General features: G+C 42.4%; 1 long non-coding RNA gene across 1 annotated transcript; it reads right to left on the bottom strand.

Moving 5' to 3' along the window:
* Positions 1 to 1,105: 1,105 nt before the first annotated feature.
* Positions 1,106 to 3,716, bottom strand: LOC129528239 (uncharacterized). The gene is made up of 3 exons (XR_008673479.1): positions 3,622 to 3,716; positions 1,962 to 2,287; positions 1,106 to 1,612 (listed from the first exon to the last, which is right to left on the bottom strand). It is a non-coding gene; the product is annotated as an uncharacterized lncRNA (long non-coding RNA).
* Between the last annotated feature and the right edge of the window lie 246 nt (positions 3,717 to 3,962).

The following is a 3,962-nucleotide window of genomic DNA, read 5'->3' as shown; positions in this document are numbered from 1 at the left end:
ACTTGAAAGAGAAAGGGGAAAAGAAACAAGAGCAGTTAGGAAAAGCCTTTTAGACCATGATGGAGGTCTGACACCTTGCAAAGGTGCGAGGGAAGGAAGAAAGAACAAGGAGGAGAGCCTCAGACCATGGTGTAGCCCTGGGAAAGCCTCGGCTAACACAACGAGTAGCTCCAGCACAAGAAGGGCCCAAAGAGGAGCATCTCACTGTCCAGAAATAAATTGCAAGCCCATCTACTGCTGCCTTGCTCAGTCATTGGCAGGAGGCTGCCTTGCAAGTGCTTGACATCTGCTCAAAAGCTGAGGCAGATCCCAAAGTCAGCACAACCAGGGGCTGTTGGCCATGCGCACTCCTTGTAGCAGGTTCACCCTTGGAGGCATCTCTGAGTGGTGCACCACCATGGCGACACACTTGCAGGCATTGATTCTTTTCCAGTGTCATTGTCTGGGTTGAAATTTATGACAGCCAATCAGATCATTTCACCTGTGTCACCAAATCTGGTTTAGATGCCAACTCTATCTAAATCACTTATGTAAATAGTTTCGTAAAGACATTATTTTATTTTAAATGTCCACATCTTATCTGGTAAAAAACATATTATAAGCACTTTTGAGACCTTCTTAGGTGTGAACTATTTACTCTTACATGTGCCCCATACTTTCAATGTCATTTAAGGTACAAAATAAAAGTAACTTTATGTTTTAGAAAACAACTAATTCTAAAAATTTTCCTTTAAATTCTGGAAATTGGAATATTATCTCCCCTGAGTATCCATAAGATATTTACTCAACCTTGATTGTTCTCATTGATTTTGTCTCCCCACAGAAAAGCAACTTCATTTTTTGTCCTGCTGATTTGTTTTAATCAAATTGCTCAGTGTTACAAAACACAAAATAAAGGAAGATGAGTTTTGCTTGTTTATTCCAGATGTGCTCTGGAGCAGTTTTGATTTCTGCTTCCTCTTCCAAGACTTGGGCCTCTGTGTGTCACATTCATTGGTGCTGGACTCTCAGTTCCCTCACTGGACAACACACACAGGCCAACATGTGGAGCTGGACTTGTTCCCAGGCTCCTGCCTCCTAGGCACTGCAGAGTATTTGGTCTTTACAGCAAACTAACCCAGAAAAAATTTATTTCCTCCTTGTCAGAAATAAAAATGCATGTTATTGCCCACAGTTTTAAGCTGTAGATGTAATATTTTCATCCAATAGTGAAGAATGGTATACTTCCAAATTTAATGTTGAACCCTAACTTCTCCCCTGAACTCCAAAATTATGTGTTCAACCACCTGCTCAACATTTCCACCTGATGGATGATGATATGGTTTGGCTCTGTGTCCCCACCCAAACCTCATCTCCAATTGTAATCCCCATGTGTAGAGTGAGGGACCTGGTGGGAGGTGATTCGATCATGGGTGTGGTTTCCCCCGTGCTGTTCTCTTGATAGTGACGGAGTTTTCATGAGATCTGATGGTTTAAAAGGGGCAACTTACCCTGTGCGTGCTCTCTCTCTCTCTCTCTCTGTCTCTCCTGCTGCCATGTAAGATGTGCTTTGCTTTCCCTTCACTTTCCACCATGATTGTAAGTTTCCTGAGGCCTCCCCAGCCATGTGGAACTGTGAGTCAATTAAACCTCTTTTGCTTATAAGTTATCCAGTCTCAGGTAGTTCTTTACAGCAGTGTTAGAACAGACTAACACAGATGGTCAATGGGAAAAGTCATCTAAAATTTAGCATATACAAAACAGAACTCATCCCTCCCACATGTGCTCCTCCTTCAGTCCTTCCCCGTGGAGTAAATGATAATGACCCTGGTTGCTCTGGTTAAAAACCTTGGACACACCATTGACTCCTCTTTTTCCCACCTTTGTATCCGATCAATAAATGGGTCATCTTACTTCTCCCTAGAGCATTTCTAACCACTTCCACTCTTACATCCCTCGTCCAGACCACCATCCTCTCTCACCTGGAGCATTTCAATAGCCTCTGAACTGGCTTCCTTGTGGCTTCTTTTGTTTCATCAGTCCATTTTCCATTTAGATGTCAGAGTAGTTCTTTTTAAGCCTAAGATATTTCATCTCACTTCCTTGATCAAAACTCTCCAAAGACCTGTCTTCCTCTTCAGGATGAAACCTGAAGTCTTTGCCGCAGACTCTGGGGGCTTGCCACTGCTCTGACTGCATCTCAGACCACCGCCCCTTTCCTGCACTCTTCTCTGGTCTTTGGGCTTCTTTGAATAAGTCAAACACCCTTTTCTCATCTCAGGGCCTCTGGGATTACTGTTCTTTCTGCCTAGGGAAAAAAAAAACAACTTCATCCTACCGTTCTCAGCTCAAGGACAACTTCTGGAAGAGAAGCAAGGGGCACAAGGAGAGTTAGGGTGAAGCTTAGAACCAGAAGTGACCTGGCAATGTGGAGACAGCATAGAAAGTGCACTGGGGGCTTGAGTCTATTTTCCCTAAGCCTCAGAGCACAGGGGAGCTCCAGCTGGCATTCCGGCTATCTGAAAAACTGCTGAGCAAACCTCCAACTCTCTGCCCCACAAAGAAAATATTCATTGGTGGCTATCAAATGCCAAGTGCTTTACCTGTATTATTCCCATAAATGCCCACAACAACACTATGGAACATATGTGATTATCATCATCATCGTTACACATATAACGGATGTGAGGTTCCGCATCATGGCCAGGCCATGTCTATTGAGACAGAACAAAGATCCAGTCACAAGTCAAACTGACTCCAAAGCTGATGCTCCTTTCTCTGTGTCATGCAGGCTCCCCATGAAATAAGATGCATGCTTCATGTGTATCAGACCATTTGTCAGTCTCAGAACAATCCCTACAACTTCCCATCTTCCTGCACCCCAAAATCCATCAGAATAGCCTCTCACACTTCCAATCTTTTTTTAACTAATAATTCTGACTTATCATCCCAAGATTAGCTCAAATGATCAGCTGGCTGTCCTCTACCATCTTCCTTTCCACTTCAAGTAAGAATCATAGATTCTCCTCCAACCCAAATGGTGTGTAAACATGGTTTGTGCCTCTGTTCTGGTATTTTCAAACCTTCATTGCTGTTAGCCAGGTATAACTTCACTCCATCAATGCTAAGTTCTTTGAGGTCAGAGCCATATTTTTGTTATACTTTTATCCCTCAACACATAGGACAATGCTTTAACATGTTAGATACGCAGTGATACTGTTGCAGTTGAATAGAATTGAATGGAAATAAATATTACAAAGTCTCAATTTGCTAGTCACTGGCAATAATAGATAACTTTCATTAAACACTTACTAGGTGCCAGGGGCTTGCTAATCCCTTACATGATACACCTTGATTTATTCCTGACAACAACTTATGTCCTGACTAACGTTATTACCTACACTTAACATAGAATAATATTGAACAACAGAGAGATTAATTAACTGTACTAGTGGCCTCGGAGCTAGGAAATGGCAGAGCAAGGATTTGAACCTGGGCAGTCTGAATAAGAGCCCGTGATTGAACCATAACACTAACCAAAATTGAATTTGTGACCTCAGTAACTACTCTAACAATTGCCTCTTTTTGTCCCATCCCATCTACAGCTGTGCCATGTTGTGGCATATTGTCTATGCACTTAACTGTTTTAAGCTGTGTTTCAGGGCACAGTCCAGGGGCCAGAGAGATTCATTTGTCAGGAGGTGGATATCAGCTGAAGAGTGGTTAGATGTGTTGAGTCCAAAGCAAGTTCTAGGATTTGGAATTCCTGTTGAGGTATTCATTGTGACAAAACAATATCACTGTCAACTAGAAATCAGGCTAGCCAGACTTATTCATTCTAAAAATAAACAATCCTTCTTTTTTTAATGCCTAAGAGGTGTGGAGACACAGGAGACCAGTTAACATTTTGTAGTGATCATGGAGTAATCATCAGGCCTGACAAAAATGATGGACACAGCTATTAAGCCATGGACATGGGACCA

The sequence above is a fragment of the Gorilla gorilla genome, chromosome 17 (genome assembly GCF_029281585.2).
Source record: "Gorilla gorilla gorilla isolate KB3781 chromosome 17, NHGRI_mGorGor1-v2.1_pri, whole genome shotgun sequence".
NCBI lineage: Eukaryota > Metazoa > Chordata > Mammalia > Primates > Hominidae > Gorilla > Gorilla gorilla.
This window is presented reverse-complemented; position numbering and strand designations above follow the sequence as displayed.